Source organism: Meriones unguiculatus, chromosome 9 (assembly GCF_030254825.1).
Source record: "Meriones unguiculatus strain TT.TT164.6M chromosome 9, Bangor_MerUng_6.1, whole genome shotgun sequence".
NCBI classification, from domain to species: domain Eukaryota; kingdom Metazoa; phylum Chordata; class Mammalia; order Rodentia; family Muridae; genus Meriones; species Meriones unguiculatus.
In genome coordinates, this window is record NC_083357.1 from 35,296,919 (window position 1) to 35,321,231 (window position 24,313).

At 38.0% G+C, this 24,313-nt stretch overlaps 1 protein-coding gene across 5 annotated transcripts in view; it reads left to right on the top strand.

Moving 5' to 3' along the window:
• Positions 1-24,313, top strand: part of Znf385d (zinc finger protein 385D) — a 408,525-nt gene that overhangs the window by 215,599 nt on the left and 168,613 nt on the right. The gene's annotated exons all lie outside the window — the stretch shown is intronic.

The window sequence follows — 24,313 nt, forward strand, 5'->3', positions numbered from 1 at the left end:
CTCTATGTGTTTTTTAATTTGGAGCTTCCCATGTTATGTTTGGTTATTTACTATAAAAATTGCATGTACAGTGAGATGAATTTGAAGTTTAGTGGGTTGTGTTTTGATAAACATGAGAATACTTAATGTATATCATATGCTTGTCTTAGAGATATTCAGAGCCAGTGAAGATTTTAATAGATTACATGTCTGGAGTAAGCCTGTTCATTTTCAAAGTCCAAACCTTTGGCTTCACCTCTTTCAGCAAGCTCTCAGTTTTAAATCAGTGCAGTGGAAAGTGTGTGTGTGTGTGTGTATGTGTATGTGTACATGCAGGTGTGTAGAAGTGCATTTGAATAGGAGACTCCAAAGACCTCAGTTTCTGAAGCCCAAGTAGAATGAAAATTCCATGGGAATCAAAATAGAAAGGAGATGTCTGGGGACCTGGTCAGTGGTTTGAAAATGGAGGCTGTTCACATTGTTTCCAACTTTCCTGAGGAAGGTAGATTGTGGATTCAGTCTAGTGATACAAATGATGACATGTAGCAAATATGAAAGTGTTTGTGACTCCTTCTCAATCCCTAAGTCAGCTTTGTTAGTCCTGAGAGGTACAGAGGAAAGAAGATTTGTCAATTTAAAGAAAAAGTAGGAGTTGGATACCTAGTATTCAAACTATGAGAAAATAGAAGGCCCATGCTGTGCCATCCAAAGGGATCTACACCATGGGTGCCATTACCTGGGCCATAAGAAGAATGTTATCTGCTGAGAACTCTTTAGGCAGAGGCCAGCCACATGAAATACAAATGGCCATTAAACATGGTTTATTTCTTTTGTGAGGAGGACCATTAATTTTTAATTGATTTCTTAACTCACGGAACTCAGATCTTTTGTTGCAATCAAAACATTCTTTCTGCAGCCTTGAAAGAAGTGTGGTTACCTAGACCTGTCCTGGTGCATTTGAACTTTACAGACCTGTTGTAGTGCACTTGAGTAGTTTATAATTAATAGAAAGTTACTAGTTCCAGAGGTTGGGAAGTCCAAACTTAAATTGTTGGCTGTTTCAGAATCTGGCAAAGATCTGCCACCTGGCTTATAAGTGATACATCTTCACCAGGCTTCCACAAAGCAGAATAGATGAAGAAGCTCCATCTTAAGGAATGTCAGTTTCTTCCCTCAAGATCTGATCATATTAACAAAGGCCACACATCTTAATGTATCACCTAAATAGTTAGAATTTCAACATGAGAGTTTGTCTGGAACAGAAACACCACACAATCGCCTCACTTAAATGCTTCTAATAATATATAAGCTACTTAAAATGAAACATCAAACATACATGATTTCTTTTTTGTTTTAGTATTTTTATTAATAACAGTTTATTCACTTTGTATCCCACCTGTAGCTTCTTTCCTCTTCACCTCCCAATCCCACCCTCCCTCTCTTTTGTCCACCCATGCCCCTCCCCCAGGCCACTGAGAGTGGAGGTCCTCTTCCCCTTCCATCTGATCCTAATCTATCAGTTCTCATCAGGACTGGCTGCATTGTTTTCCTCTGTGACCTGGTAAGTCTGCACCCCCTGAGGGGTAGGTGATCAAAGAGCAGGCCAGTTTATGTCAGAGACAGTCCCTTTTCCCACTACTAGGGAACCCACTTGGACACTGAGCTGCCATGGGCTACATCTGTGCAGGGGTTCTAGGTTATCTCCATGAATGATCCTTGCTTGGAGTATCAGAACTCAATATAAAACCAGACACACTAAACCTGTTAGTTAAAAAAGTGGGGAAGAACCTTGAACTCATGGGCACAGAAGACAACTTCCTGAACAGAATACCAATAGCACAAGTTCTAAAATCAACAATCAATAAATGGGACCTCATGAAACTGAAAAGTTTCTGTAAAGCAAAGGACATCATCGTCAGAACAAAACAACTACCTACAGATTGGGAAAGGATCTTCACCAACTCTAAATATGACAGAGGGCTAATATACCGAACATATGAAGAACTCTAGAAGTTAAAAAACCAACAAATCAAGTAATCAAGTAATTCTACCCCAATTAAAAAACGGGGTAGAATGCTAAACAGAGAATTCTCAATAGAGGAATATCCAATGGTAGAGAGACACTTAAAGAAATGCTCAATGTCCTTAGTCCTCAGAGAGATGCAAATCAAAACGACCCTGAGATTTCACCTTATAGCCATCAGAATGGCCAAGATCGAAAACTCAAGTGACAACACATGCTGGAGAGGATGTGGAGAAAGGGCAACCCTCCTCCATTGCTGGCGGGAATGTAAACTTGTACAACCCCTTTGGAAAACAATCTGGCTCTTTCTCTGACAATTAGGAATAGCACTTCTTTAGCTGTACCACTCCTAGGCATATATCCAAAAGATGCTCAAGTATACAACAAGGACATTTGCTCAACCATGTTCATAGCAGCTTTATTTGTAATAGCCAGAAGCTGGAAAAAACCCAGATGTTCCTCAACAGAGGAATGGATACAGAAACTGTGGTACCTTTACACAATGCATACTACTCAGCAATTAAAAACAAGGAAATCATAAAACTTGCAGGCAAATTGTGGGAACTAGAAAAGGTCATTCTTAGTGAGGTATCCCAGAAGCAGAAAGACACACAGGGTATACACTCACTCATAACTGGATATTAGACATATAATATAGGATAAACATACTAAAATCTGTATACTTAAAGAAGCTAATCAAGAAGGAGGACTCTGGGTAAGATGTTCAATCCTTATTCAGAAAGGCAAAGGGGATGGACATCAGAAGAGGGAGAAAATATGGAGCAGGATAGGAGCCTACCACAGAGGGCCTCTGAAAGACTCTACCCTGAAGGGTATCAAAGCAGATGCTGAGACTTATAACCAACCTTTGGCAGAGTGCAGGGAATTTTATGAAAGAATAAAAAGAGATAGAAAGTCTGGAGGGGACAGGAGTTCCTCAAGAAGAGCAACAGAACCAAAAAAATCTGGACACACATGATTACTTTAGATAGGATATTTTGGTGTTTTTTAATTTATTGTTTTTAAAAGCTGAGCATCTATGCTCAGTTCATCTATGTTCAGTTCACCTATGTTCATTTAAGTTCAAATCAGAACCCTATATTCCAAGATTCAAAACTTGTGCTGTAAGTTGTGGGCTCACTTCTGGACATGAATAAATGAAAACACACTTTTTCTCCATTATTCAAAGTGGCTTTTGCTTAATTCCTGTTCCCCTTAAATCGAATTGAAATTTTCATTTGAAAATTACCACATAAAACTGACATAAAAATGTCAAGACTCTCCTAAACCAAGTAGCCAGCTTTTCACATGTGATGAGGCCATTTTAGTATTTCCATCTTCCAACAATTTCACTGTCAATTTTTTTCCACTCTATTAAAAAGCAATTATGCATATTAGGAGTCAGAAGAATACTTCAAGGTCATTGGACTTAACATCCATTGGACCTTGCACTGAGTGGAAGAATTCTACTTACCATATCAGACAAGGGCTTTGGATTGATCATTCCCAGTGATGAGCCACTCATTTCAGATAATAGTTCCAATTTAAGAAGTGTTTCTCCTCCTCTAGATGTATATCAAAATCATCGTTAGTAACTGTAAATGTTGTCTAATAACGCTTAAGTGACATTTACATTCATAAATTAACATTAACCTGAAGGAGGTAATACAAGAACTTTGCCATACTTATTTTCATTTTCTTAAATATAATCTTATTGTCTTATTAGAAGTAAAAAGACCTTTAATTTGCTAATAGTGTTTCTAGGTGACATAGAGTCCCCATGTATGTTCATGAGGGACAGCTGGATTCTATTCCCACAATTTTGCTTCGAGGGCTATATGGCATGTGTTCAAAGGAACATAACCAAGCTATTGTGGTATTTGGGCTTACAGATATAGGTCACTATTAACCACTGCAACTTGTCTCATCACTAGACAGTGTGTGTATTAGTTATCAATTGACACTGATGCTGGATAAAACAGAAATATGTCACAACATTGTCCTAGGGGCAAGAAGTCTAACATAGGCCTCTCTGGATGCTATTAGGGTGCTGAGACAATTTTGTTGTTACGAAGGGCTCCAAAGAAGGAAAAGCACATTTCCTTCTGGTTTCCATTCATAGAGGTTATGAGCCTCTTCACTTTTCTAGATAACAAAGGGATGTTCGGATCTTTGTTCAGTTTCATTGAGTCTTCTGCCTTAGTGTTGCATATCTACAGATCATACTGAGCCAGTCTAAAAATCCAGGAAAAATTCCTCACTTTTAATTCAGCTGACTAGCAATTTTAATTGCATCTCCTAACCCAACCCTATTTTCATATCATATATCACATATGTAGTTTCAAGCAATATGATTTTATCTTTGGGAGTCACTCTCTACCATGGATACTTTCTGAGGAAGTCTAACCATGGTTCCAACAACATATCGTGAACATTAATTTATTTCATAGTCCAGTTTATTTGCTCTGTGTTTATTAAACTAAGGTGAATCCACTGCACTTACATTTTCTTCTTATACTTAATGTTGGATATACACTCATCATATAGGATTTATCTTTAAAGGATTGTTATTGTATTTGTTTAGTTATTTATACAGGTATATGCATGGGCATGTGCTTGTCATAACGAGCATTTGAAGGTCAAGAGTCTATCTCTGTATCCGACATGTGGCTTCCAAGATTCCAACTTACATCCTCAGGCTTAGTGGCAATCACCTTTATACTCTAAGTTATCTTGCCATACTATGGTTAGTTTTTTTAAATAACAGTTTTCTTTACCTTTTAATTTAAAGATCTAATGTTGGTTTAAAAGAAAGGCAACAATTCAGCATATTTTGTTAATAAAATATAATTATCGCAGAATTTAAAATGTAACTATTTACTCTTTCTTAAAGATGTAAAATTACCTTTGTACTTTCATGCTTCAGTAAGAACTAAGGCATGGGAAGGAATGGAGTTGTGTGCCTACTGACCTGCAGTGTTCTAAAATACTAATTTTATAAATTGCATAGATGGTGAATGCCAAAATCAATTAGACTTACCAATTGATTCAGTAATACAATCTCTATGTACAGAAAACTTTTAAAATCAACACACATTTTTATTATATGATGATATGCTAATCCCAAGGAAAACTTTCCAAATATCCAAACCACTGCCTATTTATTATTTCCAGGTAAATCTGGATTTTATTTTCTTGCTTCTATTTCTTTTATCCTGGAATGTTCTGAAAGAACACTGTAATTTACTTGTATGCTTGACAGAATTTTCTATCACTAGGAAAGTGTTTTTGCCCAGGAATCTTTTTACATTTCAAAGCTTCTCCCCTATCCAGTGAAAATAATAGCTTATAGTTCTTTTCATCTCTGGATCATGAAAATTCAATTTTCTCCCACCTCTAAGCTTTTATCTACTTTTTAACCCTTCATATTAAAACCCTTCATATTAGTTTGTTGTTATGCCATACCTATTTGCAATTATGCTACAATTTAAATTTAAAACCCTGCAGACAGCTTTTTAAATGTCATAAATTATATTGAACTCATTTAAATCGTGTTGCCTTCTCTTTTCGTTGAATAAATATTTTAATATTCATATAAATATATATTGCATTACACAAAAATTCCAATTAAAGGCTGAAAGGTTGTAACTTCTTAAATTATTTTATCATCATCTTAAAATAAGCTTGAATTCCTAAGTAACCTGAGCAGGTAATTATGTTTTTTAATGTTAACTGATAACTGGTCCAACATGAAAATAACATGACATCCATGAAGGAAATGAATGAAGAAAACAACAAATATTTAACAATTATTTGTAAAAATATGAAACCAAGAAATACAAGATGTGTTTTTATAGAAAAACTCATAATGACAGAGTTATGTTAGAGGAAGAAGAGACTGTTAATTCCTTTGCACAAGCTAAGGTATACTGCATGAGATTTCTAAAGGGTCAGTTGGATAGTAGCTGGTGTTTTGCTTGCACTTCAATTACAGTGATAAAGTGCCCCCACAAAAAGCAACTTATGGAAGGAGGCATTTTTGCTCACCAGGTTCTAGTACATCAGTGTAGGGATGTCACAGCAGCAGGATCTTGAGTCATCACATCCAGAGATAGGAGAAGAGAAAGAAGAGCTGCACTCATGCTACTTGCTTGTTAGTTCTCAGATAGCTTTCTCCTGTCATGTAGTCCGGGATCTCAGGCCTAGGTAAAGGCACACCCTAAACATGGCTAAGTCTCTCATGTCAATTAAGGAAATCAAGATTATTTCTCCATCAGCATGGTCACAGGACAAGTTGATCTAAACAATTCCTCAAGACTCTTCTTCCCAGGTTATTCTAGACTTCAAATTGAACAGGGGCACTTAGGTGCTAGTTAGAGGCAGTGTTTATTTCTCTACTAAAGCAACTTTTGTGTCTCTCCTCTGGCCCAGATTGAGTCACAGGTCCATTGTCATGTTCCACATGGTGTTGCTAAGTGTCCGGATTGTGTTCTGTGTACTTCCTCCTAAGCCAGGCTGTCCTAGAGAGATAACCTTGAGCTTCAATGGATTAATGGTTAGGCTTAAAGCTGATATGAAGAGAGTGTGGAGCTAACCCACAAAAACCCTTGGTTCCTTGCACTCACTTCCACTTACAATTTAAGCATAGAAACAATGACAGTTTAATTACATGTTAAAATTCAAATATCTGAATTTTAATGCACTACCATTTCTGCTACAGTTCAGGACTACCAAACATTAATTACTTCTGAGAACTTATTTGATGAAACAACAGAGGGAACAGAATATTATTCAAAGGTATCCTAGCTCAGAAGCCCTGATTCATTAAAAGAAGATCATTGAGATCACCACCACTATTAATAATCTATTAATAGATTCCCCAGTGTTATAGTAAAGTAGGAAATGTTATTAATGTTCTGAATTTTTAAACCCAGGGTTATAATAAAATCAAGCAGTTTATATGGATGTAGAGTTTCCATAATATGTTATGGGTTCAGGAATAGCCACTCACTGACCACTCAGACACCAGACTAAACTCAAAGGGTGTTTATTGAACGATATACAGGAACTAAATGGCCAGGACCATAATCTGGACTCTGGAGCCAGACTATGACATTGGTCTGCTTGAACTCTCTCTGTAGACCAGGCTGGCCTGGAACTCACAGAGATTCACTTGCCTTGGCCTCCCCAAGTTCTGGGATTAAAGGCATATTTCGCCAGCCCCCAGCTGAGTACACAGATGTCATGACCGCATTGTGGTGTTACTGAATGTCCTAGGAAAATGGTTCCTCACATGACTCAGCACTCAGAATTTCAAACTGGAATGCAACATTGGGGAAGAGAGTGAAAGGGCAGGAAAACCATACACCAGAAGTAGACACCTGTCAACAGCTACCTGGGAACTGGTTGCTTTGGGCTCCTCTTTGATCTCACAAGTTCCAAAATCTGTGACTTAAAATGAGTAACCAAGGGCCAACTAGATACCTCAGTGGATAAAAGTGTTTGGCAGCATGTCTGACTATCTGATGGAAGGGAAGAACTGAGTCCCACAACTCTGCCTCTCCCTTGCACATGCATGTCATGACATAACATGCCCACACGTATATATACTAACATACCCAATAAGTGCATGTAATAAAGTAAAAAAAAATATAAATAAGTAAATACAGAAATACATAAAATGGTTTGCCAACTCACACCTAGAAAATGAGGTTGAGGCAGGCAAATGTGTTGAGTCTGATGTCAGCCTTGGCAACATAGTGAGACACTATCTCAAAACTGACTGAATAATAGACATACACTTTATGATGTAAAAATTACATACAATACTATATGAAGGCTTACAAACTCTAATCCAATGGTCATCTTTATTTCATGGGACACATAATATTTTCCCCCATTGAATGTTAAATTACCTCTTAAGAAACATCAAACCAGAAATACATTCTCTAGTCTTCAGAAAAATACTCTTGTTTGAAATGTTAATCTTTTTGTGCTTTTAGTAGTGAACTGTTTGTTTACTGTTGATATAAAGTATTCATTTCTGGATAACCCCTATCAAAACTCCCCACTTCTTCAAGTTTGAAATTGGTGGTTCTTCCCAAAGACTTTCTGATGGATCTGCTCTGAAAGAGATTTTTTTAGTCAGAGTTCTCACATTTCTTTTATAGGAGAATCTGTTCATCTGTAGGACTCACCTTGTTTCACAGTTTTCTCTTGAGCACCATGGCATTATCATTCAGTGCTCTTTCTTTTTGAAGAAGAACTCTTTATCAGGGCCTATGAGCTTGTCAGAGAAGAGATCTGTGATATAAGTGGGTTGTTGGGTCACCTGTATAAGTCAAGATCTGGGATGTGTGCTGAAAGATTATAGGTTGTGGTTGTGTATACAAATGCCTGGTTGACTCCACTCAATTAAATATCATGTCCTCCAAGTTTACACTTGGGCACTTTTGTCTATCAGCTGTATTAGCTACTGATTTCTGAGTGGAAAACCCAGTGTTGTCAGGACAGTTCATAAAACAAAACAATTTTTTCTTATTATATTTATTTCATGTATTGATTGCATACATACACAGATACACACACAAGCATACAAACATATATACATACATATACATGTGTTTATATGTGTGTAACATGTATATATACATATATATGCATGTATGTATATACATGTTATATGTATAAATATATGTATGAATATGTATATACACACATAGATAAGCACATGTATATGTGTTATATATGCATAGCTAGCTAGCTAGCTAGCTAGATAGATAGAAATATATGTACATGTCTAGTGCCTATGAAGGCCAGAAGATGGTGTAGGAGCCCCTGTAATTGGAATTATAGACAGTTCTTAACCGTATTTTGGGTGATGGACAAAGAACCTGGATTCTCTGGAAAAAAAGCCAGTGATCTTAATTGCTGAGCCCAGGAAACCAAACATTAACAGGTAAATGAAGGGAAATATCTCTGACTATTTAAAAATAAAGGATCCAAGTTAATAGGAACCTAGGTAATTCTTATGCTTCTTTGCCCCTCAGCTGTCAGGATAAACAAAACTCTCCAACCAAGGACCATGCATGGAGATAACCTAGAACCCTTGCATAGATGTAGTCCATGGCAGCTCAGTCTCTAAGTGGGTTCCCTAGAAAGGTAAAGAGGTAATGTCTCTGACATGAACTCAGTGGCTATCTCTTTGATCACCTCCCCTTTAGTGGGGAGCAGCCTTACCAGTCCACAGAGTATGGCAATGCAGCCAGTCCTGATGAGACCTGAAAGGTTAGGGTCAGACGGAAGGGGAAGAAGACCTCTTCTGTTAGTAGACTGGGGAAGTGGCATGAGAGGGAAAGATAGAGAAAGGACGGGATTGGGAGGGAATGTGGGAGGGGGCTACAGCTGGGATACAAAGTGAATAAATTGTAATAAATAAAAAAAATCATTAAAAAACTAAAAAAAAGGAATCTCTAAAGTGAGCAGTTTCCTCAACTGAATATATAATATAAAAGAGGCTGAAATAAACAGAAATTTAAGAGTCTATATTCTCTATGTTTCTTTTCCAATAATGCAAACTCATATTTTAAACATATTGAAAGAAGAAATTGGTATTTCATAGGACCAAGAAGTGTCCCATTAGGAGAGGGAAAATTCTGTTCCTGAGAACTTGGGCTGCTCAGGAACTTTTTTCTATTAGTGCAAAGAGATGTCTCACATGTTTTCTGGGAACAGATAGATGGCCCAGTGGATAGACACACAACTAGCTAAGCCTAAAGACCTGATTTCCATCCTCACAACACACATGTTGGAAGGAGAAATAAACATCCTCAAGTTATGCTTTGACCTCTGTATGCATGCTATGATGCACAACTTGTCCATATATTCACACTTGAGAGTAAATAAATATGGGTAAATGATAAGTTTTAAATTCGGAATGCTGCGCCTTAAAGATGGAGCTGGTTTCTGCCTTCCACCTTCCCGATGGTGAGTGCTCTCTGTCACGAACAATTCCACATTTGGCTAAGGCCAAAGATCTGGCTTGCTTCCATGTATGTGGACCTATCTGCATTGCCCACATGGCACGCTGGAGTTGGCTACCCAGAGGCTATTTAAGCTGTGGGCTGGCTTTCCCCAGGGTCAGATGATTGTTCAAGATTCCTGAATAAACTGCATTGAAAAAAAAAAAATTATCTTTCTGTTCATCTGTAAATTTCACAGATGTAGAAATCAAAAGACAGACTGTGTAGTTGACAGCATAAAGGTCACTAGACTTGAAATAGCTAAGAGAGTGGGACTCAGTTCCAGCATAGTGCTTTTATTTCTCATTAACATGTGATACATGTATGAAATTTATTTGGGGAACTACCATGTAATCAGCTGATATTCTCAGTTAAGGCCACTGACCATTTGCATATGCTGAATAAAAGGCTGGATACTCACTGAAGTATAGACATGCATATCAAAACCTAGAGCTACTTAACAAGTGAAACTATGAAGATGGCCATAGATAGTGAAACTCTGTCATGACAGGATGATGCTGAGAACTGGACTATGCCAGGTGCATGCCTGGAAGTATGCCTGTGACAGGGAGGGGAGAACATGCCAGTGAAACAAAGGGCAGGTTTCCATCTCAGTGAATCCAAAATTAGTCTTGGGTATAAGGAAGTGGAGGTGAGCATCTTGATGGAAAAATTCTTGATAAGCTTTACATACCACTCAATAATTATGAGTCAATCAATGAAGAGAACTGTGAAGCTTAGATACACTTCCCTTATTTCTTTGGAAAGAAAATGGAATTAGAAACAAGACTCCAGAAAACAATGTACATGTGCTCCAGCTTTGCTGCTGTGTCTATGTCATCCTCACTACATTCTGATGAAAATGATCTCTAAAATTCCTTCTCCTCTGTGTCTAATCCCTCTGCCGGACTCATATTTTAAGCTATGGGAGCCTAAAAACTGAACATGAAAAATTACATCTTCAATTGGAAGGAAGTAAATGGAGTTAGACTTGGATGTGGCCGGCAAGTTACTCTGACAACCTATATGCTTGCTTGCTTTGCTCAGAGTTTTAGATTATTTGAGAAAAAGTCACCAACATCTAAACTCCCCAGTTTGAGTTTTATGATTATGCTTGAATTCAGAGGATGTTGGTGACTACCCCAGAGCTCACTGAAGTTAGTGTTTATTAACCATGGGAGAAAAACTCTGATGATGCAACCAAGTTAGTGGCCCAGAAGTCAGCTGATATTCCTTTCTCATGTGAGTTTAATCAAGTACTCTCTTTAAGAACCATATCCAGTTCTTAAAGCATTACATGTTTCTAACATAAGTTGTCACCAAGAATCCAAAACCATAGAGATAAAATTTGTCCATTAACTCAAGTCTCTGGTCCTTGGGACCCTTGTATTATGTTTCATTATAGTTTATTTCAGTTTCTTTGAAAGCAGTTTCTTCACCACCTGGTTAGAAGAGCAAAGCATTTTGAACAATCAGAAGAGTCAAATTTATGTCCACTTTTATATTATTTATTTATTTATTTATTGTGGCTATTTGTACCATTTCCTCCTGACCTTTGTTGTTTGCTATTGGATTTTTTTTTGTTTTTATTTTGTTTTACCCAGGATTGTTGTTTGATTTAATTAATTAGAGAAATTGTGAAAACACATACTTAGGTATTCTAAGTGTAAACTTTGCCCGGTCACTCTATACAGAAAATGCATCTATCAATTTATTCTACTTTCTTCACACCAGAAGTTTCTTAGGGTGATTGTTTCAGGAGTGATAATTCAGCTTGATCCTGGAACAGAGGAAACTGAAACTATAGCAGGCATGTTAGAAGTTGCACACTATGCTCAGGACACCTTGGTAGAATTTCCTTTTGTTTCTTTTTTTTTTAAATTTTTACCTTATTTTATGGGTTCTTTTTTAAAAAATTACTGTATTAATTAATTTATTTTTGTTACAATTTTTCACTTTGTATCCCTGCTGCAGCCCTCTCCCTGCTCTCCTCCCAGTCCAGCCAACCCTCCCTCTTTTCTGCCTTTGCCCTTTCCCTAGTCCCCTGATAGGAGAGGTCTTCCTCCCCTTCTCTCTGATCCTAGCCTATCAGGTCTCATCAGGACTGGCTGCAACATCCTTATCTGTGGCCTGGCAAGGCTGCACCCCCTAGGGGGAGGTGATCAAAGAGCCAGCCACTGAGTTAGAGACAGCTCCTCTATGCCTTACTTGGGGACACTCTTGGAAACTGAGCAGCCTATGGGCTTCCTCTGAAAGGGAGTCTAGGTAATCTCAATGCAAGGTCCTTGGTTGAAGTATCAGTCTCTGCAGGACCCCCTGGGCCCAGGTTTTTTGGCTCTGTTGGTCTCTTTCTGGAGTTCTGTCTCCCTCCACATCTTTATATCTCCCTCTTCTTCCATAAGGTTTCTGGCACTCTGCCCAACATTTGGTTATGAGTGTTAGTATCTCCTTCAATACCATAAGGGGTAGGGTCTTTCAGAGGTCCTCTTTGGAAGGCTACTGTCCTGTTCCTTGTCTTCTCCTACTTCCGTTGCTATCCTGTTTGCCCTTCTAAATGAGGATTAAGCATCTTCCCTAGGGTCCTCCTTGTTGTTTAGCTTCTTTAGGACTATAGATTTTAGTATGTTTATCTTATAGGTCTAATAGCCACTTGTAAGTGAGTTATATACCATATGTATCTTTCTACTGAGAGAGTTACCTCTCTCAGGATGATATTTTTCTAGTTCCGACCATTTTCCTGCAGATTTCATGATTTCCTTGTTTTTAATTGCTGAGTAGTATTCCATTGTGTAAATGTACCACTATTTCTGTATCCATTCCTCAACTGAGGGACATCTGATCAAGGGATGTTGCATGTTGGAGAAGTTGTGGAGAAAGGGGAATCTTCCTCCATTGCTGATAGAAATGTAACCCTGTACAACTACTTTGGAAATCAATCTGGCACTTTCTCAGAAAATTAGGAATAGTGTTACTTCAACAGCCAGGCATACCGCTCCTAGGCATGTACCCAAAAGATGCCCCACCATTCAATAAGGTTGAATTTCTTATATGGTTGTCAAGCCTACCCTACTAGCCCTGCCTCATCTAGGCAGTGCTTTAGAAACTTTTTTTTTTTTAACAACGGACATTTTCTTCCAGCATCAGCTGATTTGAAGCCAGCCAAATGTTACTTTAAATGCATAATAATCCCTAGAGCATCTGCTGACTTGGTATGAATCTATGTTTCGACACAATTTGAACCTGATCAAGATAAAACTTACAGTCCTGTGGAGGAAGTCATACATGTCTATGGGTACAGAGTAGGACAGCTGGAAACTGGACACAGTATCACTAACAGTTCAGTTTTCTAGGTATGTGTGTTTAGTTCTGATGCTTTTGAGACATAAGAGATTTTGCATAATTATATATAACACTCTTTATATGGGCCTCTTCTGAACTGGGCACAGATCCAGATCTGTGTGGCTGTTTGGCAAACTTATTCTTATCCAGCTTATTGTTGATCAGACTGGACCACAGGTCATTTAACCTTCCCTTAGACTTCCTTTTAAGTAAGGTTGCAAAGTAATCTCTGAGCAGATTTCTAACCATTTCCCAAGCAGGGCCTACTGTCTCTGCATCAGTGAACTTGTCATGATAATCAACCTTTTTTTCTCCCAACCATCAATCACTCTTGATTACAGCTAGATAGAAGTTCTGTTCTGTTGATGAGCTCATCAGTGCACATAATATTACACCTGGAGGCCAGTACAAATCAGCACTCCATGGGGGCAAAGCATTTTTCTCCAAGGCTTTTGTGGAAAGTTTCATCATTTACATTTGTGTCTCATTGAGTTGTTATGTCTGTCTTTGACAATGCCTCCTTCCTCAGCCAAAATCATTTTTTAAAATAGCTCTTTAGTCTTCTCAATTAATTGCCCAGTTATTCTGCTCATAATCTATATTATCCCTATTATCATATTAAATTTCCAGCCATTAATGCAGATATTATAGAGCTTCAAATCATACGAATTATAATTCAGTGAATATTCAGTAACACTGTAAACCAGTTTATGATATGTTTCACTTGGATGTTTGCAAGTCTAAATATGTTGAATATTTTTTTTTTATGGTACCATTGGTACCATTGTAGAAAAGTTGCTTAAAATAATGATAATATAAATCCACAGCAAAATATTTTCTTATTTCATAAAATACTTGAGACAAATATGTGGTTAAAGTACATGTCCTCGGTTTAGTCCTTTTTTCTATTATTTTATAAAATATTTTATTATTTATTATTAAATAATAAATATAATATTTATTATTGATTATTTTATAAAATCTGGAGTATTAATTTAGAAGATTATAAAATATTTTAACAGTTAAAATGCAAAGTATCAGGCAACATTATGGCAGGAGATCATGGAATAATGTGGATTTGATTAGAAACCAGCTATTGCCATTCAATGGCCTAATTATAATAGATTAAAACGTCTTCTATGGTACTAATATATTCTGTTTTGTGTGAAATAAATAACTCATCCCCACTTTCTTCTCAAATTGCATAAGTATTTCTACTTTTAGTCTTTTCTGAGACTGACACTCCAAACAAGGACCATTCTTGGAGATAATGTAGAACCCCTGCACAGATGTAGCCCATGGCACCTCAGTGTCCAAGTTGGTTCTCTAGTAAGGGGAACAGTTTCTGTTTCTGACATGAACTCAATGGCTGGCTCTTTGATAACCTCCCCCTGAAGGGAGAGCAGCCTTACCAGGCCACAGAGGAAGGCAATGCAGCCAGTCCTGATAAGACCTGATAGACTAGGGTCAGTGTTCTATCAGTGGACTGGAGAAGAAGCATGGGAGGAGAAGAGGGAGGGAGGACAGGATTGGGAGGGGATGATGAAGGGGCTACAACTGGGATACAAAGTAAATAACGTGTAATTAATAAGAAAAAATTTAAAAAGTAATAAATAAATAAGAAAAAATAAAATTAAATAATATGAGAAATAGTTTCTTGTTTTCCTATTACACTGAAACTTTGCTCATTTTGATGATTAAGTGACAACACATGCTGGAGACATTGTGGAGAAAGGGGAACCCTCCTCCACTGCTGGTGGGAATGTAAACTTGTAAAACCACTCTGGAAAGCAATCTGGCGCTTTCTCAGACAACTAGGAATAGTGCTTCCTCAAGATCCAGATATTCCACTCCTAGGCATATATCCAAAAGATTCTCAAGTGTACAATAAGGACATTTGCTCAACCATGTTTGTAGCAGCCTTATTTGTAATAGCCAGAAGCTGGAAACAGCCCAGATGCCCGTCAGTGGAGGAATGGATGCACAAATTGTGGTATATCTACACAATGGAATATTACTCAGCAATAAAAAACAATTCCTACCCAGAAAGGCAAAGAGTATGGACATCAGAAGTAGGAGAAAAGAGGGAATAATCCTCTTTTCTCTTTCTCCTGACTTATTGTCAGGAGCCTGAAACAGAGGACCTCTGAAAAGCTCTGCCCTGCAGACTATCAATGTAGATACTGAGACTTATGGGCAACCTTTGGGCAGAGTGCAGGGAATCTTAGGAAAGAAGTGGGAAACAGTAAGATCTGGAGAAGACAGGAACTCCATAAGGAGAGCAACAGAACCAAAAAATCTGAGCACAGGGGTCTTTCCTGAGACTGCTATTCCAACCAAGGACTATGCATGGAGATAACCTAAGACCCCTGCAAAGATATAGCCCATGGCAGTTCAGTATCCAAGTGGGTTCCATTGTGATAAGAACAGGGACTGTCTCTGACATGACCTGGTTGGCCTGCTCTTTAATTACCTCCCCCTGAGGGGGAAGCAGCATTACCAGTCCACAGAAGAGGACAAGGCAGCCACTCCTGATGAGACCTAATTGACAAGGATCAGAAGGAAGGAAAAGAAGTCCTCCCCTATCAGAGGACTTGGGGAGTGGCATGCATGCAGAGGGTGGAGGAAGGGAGGGATTGGGACAGGAGGAGGGAGGTAACCAAGGGTGGGGGGATACAAAGTGAGTAAAGTGTAATTAATAAAGAAAAATAAAATAAAAAATAAAAAAACAAATGCTAGTACAAATGTTCTCTATCAGTTAACAGCAAAGTAATATTTATGGAAGTGTATAAATCATACAATACTGGTTGGAAGTTCAGCATTTAGAAAAACTGAGCTACAAGTCCAAGCTGTTTCAATACTTTCTCTGTGTTTTCGAAACTTCCCCAGATTGGAGTTCATCAGTTTTGTGTAGATGCTTTAGTATCACACAGGTTTAAAACTTACCTTGTGTAACTACCTGGAATCTACTTACATGATTTCTCAGCAGGTAGCATCCCAGATCTTCTCATGACACAAATAACAGAAAAACCATTCTATACTGTAAGATGTGATAGAGAAGTCCAATAGCTTGTATGCTATGTCAACTTGTCGGGTCAGATTACAGTCTAATTTCACAGTTTTAAACAGTAGCCAAATGAATATTGAAAGTCATCATCACTTAAGTATCAATGTTCACATGCATATAAAACACTCAAAGTGTGTGGAAAATTATTATAACTTAGAATTCTGTTATAAAATGATAAGCCATTGTATACTAACTGAGGGAAGAGCTATCTATTTCTCTTTTTTTCTCTCTCACAACCTCAACTTCTCTCCTCTGAAGGTGGTCTTCACCTTGGGGTTTCATTAGCACATTATATTCAGGCAGAAAATTCAGAGCAGATTTTGGGAAGTAATCAGATCTTGTTATGACCCTTCCTCTCTTTTAAATAAACTGCCAATCTTTACACTGAAATGTGCCAAGAATGAAAGCTCCAGACTTCTTCAGAGACTCTACAAAAGGGCATTTTATGTACAAAACTATATGCCTTTTGTTTTTAAGAACACTCCTAGGGTACTGGAGAATGATAAAAAATTAGGGGTAACACACCATAGGGCCTTCCTATCATATGAAAAGACGTATTCCCCAGAGGCAGGCTCCCAGCCCTAATTTCAAAAAAAAAAAAAAAAGAAAAAAAGAAAAAAATCCCCGAGTGTGTGGAAAAGGGAGAGGGAAATAAGTTTGCAGAGAACCTTCACACTATTATCTCCAAATGTAATCTCTTCTCTGACTCTGTATGCTAAGATTTGCCTGACTAGTCACTAGCTTCATTTGGCTAGCTAAAAGGAACTACACATCTAAAATTTCTGACACTGACAGCCATGTACCTGCTCCTCCAAGACCCCATGGCAGAGAGTACCCATCTTCTTGACCATTCTCCTTGTTTCTTATCTCCTGCCTATCCATTTGAAAGGATGTCAAGATGAGGTAGATGAGGACTTTCAATGTTGCTGCTTTCTACTTTACTTAAAAGGTAAAATCCTTGGGGCCAGTGAGACACACAATGGGTCACAAGCCTGGTAACATGAGTTCAATCCTTGGATCACACATAAAGGGGTAAAGAAGAAAGCAATTCCACTAAGGCTTCCTACATCTTCCACAGGCACAGTATAGTTTATGTGCCATGTCCCTGTCAATGGCACGTAGAATAACAATACCATCAACAACAAAAATAATAATTTTTTAAAAGGCAAAATCCTTAAAATGAGGACACAGCCCTATCAACTATGGCTGATGGGAGCTTTGATTTTAATAATTTGTCTTACTTAATTTTATTATTAGAGTTTTGTTTTGTTTTTCTTTTGAAGTGTTGACAGTTGACATGGGCCTTACCCTTACAAGGCAAGCACTTTGTCCTGGATATGCATATTCACATTTTGATTTATTAAAACAGGGTCTTGGTATGTAGTGCAGAACAGCTTCAAACTGGCAGTCCTGCTCTCTTGTAGGGTTACTATTGCTGTGATGAAACATACATAATAAAAACATATATATGATGAAACCATAATAAAAGAAACTTGGGAGGAAAGGTTTTACTCACATTACACTTCACATTACAAATCACCATTATAGGAAGCCAAGACAGGAACCTAGAGGTAGAAGAGGAAGCAGAAGCCATGGAGGAATGCTATTTATTGGCTTGTTCAGCCTGCTTTTTTATGGAACTGTGAACAAGCCAGACCAAGTATGGAACCACCCACAATGAGCCAGATCCTCCCCACATCAATCACTAATGAAGAAAATGCCTTACAGGCCTGCCTACAACTCTGTCTTATAGAGACATTTTCTTTTTTTTTTTTTCTGTTTAACTTTTAGTAATTACACTTTATATCTCCCACATAAGCCCCTCCCTCCTCCCCTCCTTCACACATGCCTTTCCCAAGTCCACAGATAGGGGAGATCCCCTCCCCTTCCTTCTGATCTTAGTCTATCTGATCTCATCAGGAGTGGCTGCGTTGTCATATTCTGTGGCCTGGTAAGGTTGCTCCCCTCCTCAGGGGGAGGTGATCAAAGAGCAGGGCAATCAGTTTATGTCAGAGGCAGTTCCTCTTCCCATTACTATGGAACACACTTGGACAATGAACTGCCATGGGCTACATCTGTGCAGGTGTTCTAGGTTATCTCCATGTATGGTACTTGGTTGGAATATGAGTCTCTGGAAAGACCCCTGTGTTCAACTTTTCTGGTTCTGTTGCTCTCCTTGTGGAGTTCCTGTCCTCTCCAGATATTACTGTTTCCCACTTCTCTCATAAGATTCCATGCACTCTGACGAACAGTTGGCCATAAGTCTCAGCCTCTGCTTTGATAGTCTGCAGGGCAGAGCCTTTCAGAGGCTAGAGGCATTTTCTTTTTTCTTTTTCCTCTTTTAATTCTTTATTAATTACACTTTATTCACTTTGTATCTCCCTTGTGGTTCCCTCTCTCCTCCCATCCCAATCCCTCCCTTCCTCCACCCTCTGCATGCATGCCCCTCCCCAAGTCCCCTGATAGGGGAGGTCTTCTTTTCCTTCCTTCTGATCATAATCAATTAGGTCTCATCAGGAGTGGCTGCATTGTCTTCTTCTGTGTCCTGGTAATGCTGCTTCCCCCTCAGGAGGAGGTAATTAAAGAGCAGGCCAATCAGGTCATGTCAGAGACAGTCCCTGTTCCTACTACAAGGGAACCCACTTGGATACTGAACTGCCATGGGCTACATCTGTGCAGGGGTCTTAGGTTATCTCCATGCATAGTCCTTGGTTGGAGTATCAGTCTCAGGAACGACCCCTGTGCTTAGATTTTTTTGGTTCTGTTGCTCTCCTTGTGGAGTTCCTGTCCTCTCCAGATCTTGCTGTTTCCCACTTCTTTCCTAGTGAATTCTTAACATATTAAGCATTCTAGAAAGTTTCTGGTATATGTGAGCTAAATGAATTGCTAGCTTTAAAATTTTCAATGTTCTCAAAATCCTCAATGTTCTCAAAATCCTCAAATATTAAAGGTTGTTTGAAAGACTGTGGTAATATTGGGAAGTGGTGGAATTTAAGAAGACTGAGCTTGATGAAAGGAAACTAGGACACTGGGGGTGAGGCCTTGTTGGCACTTCTCTCTCTTTACTCCATACTAGCAAGAGACATGCTAGGAAGAGGAACTCTGGTAATCTGTACAGAGGTTCCTCATAAACCTAGTACTAGAGCTTACTTATAATCCACCTATAATATTCTTGAGCATAAACTCAAAATATTCTCTATACAATACAAAGACACTTCCCATCATGTTCACTACTGTTATAGTCATCATAGCTAAGATACAGAAAGAGCTCAGTTTTCTATCAACTATTGAATGGAAAATGAAATTTAGCATATATATACATACATATATATGTATATGATGGAATTTTATTCAGCTGAAGAGAAAACTGAATTGTGGCATTTGCAGTTACGTGGACAGAATTGGATAAAAATTATATTGAATAAGGGTTCCTTCAGGTCACAAGAAACAAAAATATTGCATGTTTTCTCACATATGTGGAGCTTTACTTTGAGTGTTTAGATTTGAGGCACCTGGAAAAGTGCAATTTAATTGACAGTTTGTGCCTATAATGTATATACAGAGTTCATACATTTTGGAAGCAGTATCGATGATATGTGTTGATATTGATACTGTTTTTCTACCACACAACTTTTATGACCAACTGTTGTATACTGCTCTCATCCTTATTGGACATAGATTTAGACACCAAGAAGACATCATCTGAAACATAGTGTTGAGTTTGGGGTGGAAGCTGAGGAAACTCCCTTCAGAGAACAATTTTTTTAAATAAACTTTTTTATTTTTTTTACAATTTTTCACTTTGTATCCTAGGTGTAGCCCCACCTTCTTTCCCTCTCAGTCCTGCTCTCTCTCCCTCCCTCATTTCCTCCTATGCCCCTCCTCAAGTCCACGGATAGTGTAGGACCTCTTCCCCTTCCATCTGACCCTAGCCAATCAGGTCTCATCAGGACTGTCTTTCATAGTCTTCCTCTGTGGCCTGGTGAGACTGCTCCCCCTCATGGGGAGGTGATCAAGGAGCTACCCATTAAGTTCATATCAGAGACACCCCCTGCTCCCCTTATTAGGGAGCCCATTTGGAAACTGGGCTCCCTAGGTTGTTGTTTTGTTCTAACAACAGTATGCTTTGCTTTACAGAAACTTTTCAGTTTTATGAGGTCTCAGTTATTGATTGTTGATCTTAGAGCCTCGCTTCCTCCAGCCATACCACTCCTAGGCATTTATCCAAAAGAGGCCCAAGTACACAATAAGGACATTTGGTCAACCATGTTTTTAGTAGCTTTATTTGTAATAGCCAGAAGCTGGAAACAGCCCAGATGCCCCTCAACTGAAGAATGGATGCAGAAATTGTGGTACATCTCCACAATGGAATATTACTCAGCAATGAAAAATAAGGAAATAATGAAATTTGCAGGGAAATGGTGGGACCTGGAAAGGATAATCTTGAGTGAGCTGTCCCAGAAGCAGAAAGATGCACATGATATATACTCACTCATATGGACATACAACATAGGATAAACCTACTAAAATGTGTACATCTAAAGAAACTAATCAAGAGAGAGGACCCGGAATAAAATGCTCAATCCCCATCCTGCAAGGCAAAAAGGATGGATAGCAGAAGAAGAAGAAAACAGGAAACAACCTAGGAACCTGGCTCTTCCCCACTTTTTCACCTAAGAGGTTTAGTGTGTCTGGTTTTATGTTGAGGTCTTTGATCCACTTGGACTTTAGTTTTTTGCATGGTGATAAGTATGGATCTATTTGCATTTTTCTACATGTAGACATCCAGTTAGACCAGCACCATTTGTTGAAGATGCTATCTTTTTTCCATGTGTGGTTTTGGCATCTTTGTCAAAGATTGGGTATCCGTAATTGTGTGGGTTTATTTCTGAGTTTCTGTTCTGTTCCATTGATCCACCATTCTGTTTTTATTATGTAACAAAATACCTGACAAAAACAACCTAAGAGAGAAAGGTTTATTTTGACTCATAGTTCATATGAGTCATAACAGACTAAAGGTACTAGGAGATTGAAGCAATTGGTTATGTTATATCTACAGTTAAGAAGGAATGAATGAGGTCCCATTTATTGATTGTTGATCTTAGAGCCTGTGCCATTGGTGTCTTGTTCAGGAAATTGTCTCCTGTGCCAATGAGTTCAAGGCTCTTCCCTAATTTTTTTTTCTAATAGGTTTAGTGCGTGTAGTTTTAAGTTGAGATCTTTGATCCACTTGGATCAAAGTTTTCTGCAGAGTGATAAATTTGGATTTATTTGCATTTTTCTACATGTAGACATCCAGTTAGATCAGGACCTCACGAAACTGAAAACTTTCTGAAATGCAAAGAACATTGTCATCAGAACAATATGACAGCCTACAGGCTGAGAAAGAATATTCACCAACCCAATATCTGACAGAGGGCTAATATCCAGAATAAATAAAGAACTCAAGAAGTTAAAATGCAACACACCAAGTAATCCAATTAGAAATGGGGTGCAGAACTAAACAGAGAATTCTCAATAGAGGAATATTGAATGACAGAGAAACACTTTAAAAAATGCTCAATGTCCTCAGTCATCCCGGAAATGCAAATAACCTTACACCCATCAAAATGGCTAAGATAAAAAACTCAAGTGACAATGCATGCTGGAGAAATTGTGGAGAAAGGAGACCCTCCTCCAATGCTGGTGGGAATTTAAACTTGTACAACCATTTTGGAAATCAATTTGGTGATTTCTCAGAAAATTAGGAATAGTATTATCTCAAGATCCAGCTATTCCACTCCTAGGCTTATATCTAAAATATGCTCAACTATACCATAAGGACATTTGTTCAACTATGTTTGTATCAGCTTTAGTTTCAATAACCAGAATCTGGAAACAACCTAGATGCCCCTCAATCAAAGAATGCATGCAAAAATTATGGTACATTTACCCAATGGAATACTACACAGCAACAAAAAACAAGGAAATAATGAAATTTGCAGGGAAATGATGTAGAATAAATCATCCTGAGTGAGGTAACCCAGAAGCAAAAAGACACATATTGTATATACTCATTTATAAGTGGATATTAGCTATATAATACAGGAAAAACATACTAAAATCTATAGTCCTATAGAAGCTAAACAACAAGGAGGACCCTAGGGAAGATAGACATCGGAAGAGGGACAAGACAGGGAACAGGACAGGAGTCTACCACAGCGGACCTCTGAAAGACTACCCAACAGGGTATCAAAGCAGATGCTGAGACTCATAGCCAAACTTCGTGCAGAGTGCAGGGAATTTTATGGAAAAAAAGAGGAGACCAAAAGACCTGGAGGGGACAGGAGCTCCATAAGGAGACCAACAGAGCCAAAAATTCTAAGCTCAGGGGGACCTGAAGAGACCAATACTCCAACCAAGGACCATGCATAGAGAGGAACTATGCCCCCTGTCCAGAAGTAGCTTATAGGCACCTCAGTCTCCAATTGTAATACATAATAAATAAAATTTAAAAATAATAAAAAGAAGCAATAAGTGCATGTTTTCAGCACATTTTTCCATGTCTGTAGTAAAGGATCCCATTCTCCACATACAATTGCTCTTCCTAATTACTACAGTCAAGATCATCCCTGACAAGTTTGCTGGAAAGTCTCTTTCCCAAGTGATTCTGGATTCTCTCTCATGGAAACGAACTCTTACCATCACAGCTTCCATTTATACATCTTCAGTATTGATGCCAGTGATTTTTATAAGCTTTAATCCCAGGGCAGAACACTCTGGAAGTTGCTAATAATTTCTAGCAACAAGTATCCAACACTGTAGTAACAGAAGTTTGCCAGCCAAAAAGTTCTCTGTATTCCTCCTATTAATTCTTCTCTCCTTCTGTCTCTTGAAACACTCCAATCTTTGTAGCGTCTCCATAACTCCATAGTGCTAGGCTTCCTAGACTGCCCTATAATAACAGTACTATAGCACAAACCTTTTCAGATTTTTTCCTCTAAGTATTCATTTTGTTTTCGCTTTCTTTGGCTTGGTACTTTATTAGTTTTCAGCACTGAGTACTAGTCTGCTCTGTGGATATAGTACAGATGAGTAGTTTGCCTACTGAAGGTTGCCTTACATATATATATATATATATATATATATATATATATATATATATATATGCAAAAGGTTGCCTTACATATATATATGCATATATATATATGCAAAATATATATTGGCAATTGTGAATAAAGCTGCTATAAGCAATCTGCATATATATATATATATATATATATATATATATATATATATATCAAAACACTGGCAAATTATTTTCCAAAGTATTCATGCTATTTTGTATCCTCATGTGCAATGGACAGGGACTTTTATTCACCATGTTGTTATCAGACTTCAGTACTGCCAGAGATTAGACTTTTGACCATTCTTGTATGTGTTCTGTGGTATCTTGGTGCAGTGTTTATCTACAGTTTCCTGGCAAAGTGTGGTGTGCTTACTGTCTGTCTGTATATCTTCTCTAAAGATCTATTTTTTCAAAATTTTAAGTAATTATTTTCTTTCTGCTTTATTGTAACTTTTTATTCTCCTAACAGTGTCCTTCATAAAACACTTTTTTTTTATTTTAATGAAGCCAGTTCTTTAATTCTTTCTTTTAAAAGGCATACTTTTGGTATTTAACAAGTTAATCAAGAAATCTATCTTGACTATCTAGATTTTCTTCTATGTTTTCTTACAGGACTTCTACACTTTGTATTTAGATCCATGCTCCAACTTTAGCCTCTTCTTAAAGGGTGTAAGGTCTGGATTTGTTTTCTCTGTGTAAATGTGCAGTTGTTCCAGATCATCTGCTATCTGGGATAACTAGCCAAAAATTAGTTGCCTATATTTATGTTGACCTAC